Below are 2174 nucleotides of genomic sequence, written 5' to 3' on the forward strand. Positions count from 1 at the left end.
GAGTGGAAGTGCGCCACAGACATATATGGATATCATTTTCCCTAAATTTAGAATAAAATAATATTGGTGAGGATCAGCTCTATGGCAGGATTTCTTCAATGTAGGCAAAGTTGTCCTTATGTTATACATGAGGAAACTAACAGAGAGAAGGCAATTTACCCCAAATCACATTGGGAATAAATAGTCCTGGAATGAGAAATGAAGTCATTTGATACAATGTCCTGTTCTCTTTCCCTTATACCAAGTAGAAAATTTTACAATGTGACTCGCGCTTCATTTTATTAGAAGGTGTGTTCAAATGGCTGTAGTCAGTGTCTCGTGGAGGACGCCTTCAGAGTGGTTTGAGTCCTGCTCTTGTCCACAAAAAATTTACCTATTTTCACCTGATTTACATACTGTCTCCTTTTAAATTGAGAGTTCTTAGATTAACATAAATGAATGAATGAATGAATGAATGAATGAATAAAGGCCCCCTCATTTAGGCTACTATAAATTGCCAGAATTATTTGAGAGCTAGCCAGTGTTTTGCTCTCATAGGAAGGCTGTATAGACTCCTGTGATAAATTTCTAAATCATCCGAAAAATACCCAAAGGCTTAGGATTGTTGGTTGGTGTATTCAGTATTGTCTCCAAGGAAGCTCTCTCCCGCTCTCTTTTTCTGTAGCCTGAGAATGACTGTGTAGGAGGATCCCGTGAAAAGACCTGTTAAATTATGTTAAATATTCATTTGTTCATTTTAACATCTGGATAAAGACTTTTTACACTTTGTAAGATACATATCCAAAAGGAACTTTAATTGACTTGGTGAACTATCTTTCTCCCAAGAAGGATAAATAAACTGGGATCATATATTTTCTCATATTGCAAAAACATAAAAAATACCATAAAAGGAAATCAAAGTAGTAATGGATCTGTAGAACTGCTGAGATAGTTTTAATATTTTTTCAAACACTTTAGCATAGCCATATTGATTTTCTATACATATGTATGCAGAAACACACAGGTGTTTACAATCTTGGTATAGTTGGTAGTGAATTTTAAAGGCGTCGCAAACAACAGCAACCCATGAATGATTAGCATTTCAGATCCAAGGTGGATAGAGCTATGATGAAACAGCAAATTATACTTTTTAAGAAGTGCATTGTTCTGTTGAAAGAGATTATTGTATTCACTGACAGGCCAATTCTGTAGTGATGAATTATTGTTTAAAAGCCTTTTCCCTATGATATTTTTGGTAAGCTGTTAACAACAGCTCAGCTAATTGTTACATGTGCATGTATAAATCTTTGCTTTAGTTAAATTTCACTCCAGGTGAACTGATAAATGTTTTCGATAGCATATGTACCTCCTCTGCCTTCTCTTTCATTAAAATTTTCCAAAACAACATAATTTTCCCAACCGTGAAAAGAGGAGCATAATGTGAAGAGATGGCAAGGTCAGAGGCATGATCTGGGTTTTACACCTAGAGCCCTTTTTAACAAGAAGCGCTAATCAACCTTCTAGAATTTCATTGTCACCTAGTCCTCAAGTAGTGAAACATTTGTCCCTCAAACTGTGATTAAACCGAGGCCAAATTTCTGTCTCTTTTGGTCCTTTTACATTCTTCAGGTCTTTAAAAATCAAGGAAAATTATTCTATACCTATATATTTTGACCCCAAGGTAGATTCGGCATAAGAGAAACCTAGCTTGTTTATTTTCAATTGGAACCAAATTAAAAGTTTACATGGCATCAAAGTTTTATGTTTTACAATTGTATACTGTCATGTTCATCGTTATAAGTATTTCTGGAGTATATTATCAACAATCTTGGTATAGTTGGTAGTGAATTTTAAAGGCGTCACAAACAACAGCAACCCATGAATGATTTTTTCAGATTTCTGGAGTATATTATCAACAATCATGGCCTTATGATCGACCAATAGTTTTAGGGTTAATCACTCACATAAGCTGTTTGTTTTTGCATAAAATATCTATTGACAAATAGGTGAAGTCAGGGATGATCTAGTTATTGATATTAAGGTGCACAGGACGGGTTCCCTTCACATAAAACAGTCTCCTTCAAAGACCTGAAAGATAAACTATTGGGATTGGCAGTGGGTCCGTCTACTTTTCTACAAGATATTCAGGTAGAGAATTTTCAGTGAGGGGGACACATGCAAGTCAGGTTAATACT

The sequence above is a fragment of the Pteropus vampyrus genome, unplaced genomic scaffold (genome assembly GCF_000151845.1).
Source record: "Pteropus vampyrus isolate Shadow unplaced genomic scaffold, Pvam_2.0 Scaffold192, whole genome shotgun sequence".
In the NCBI taxonomy this organism is placed as follows: domain Eukaryota; kingdom Metazoa; phylum Chordata; class Mammalia; order Chiroptera; family Pteropodidae; genus Pteropus; species Pteropus vampyrus.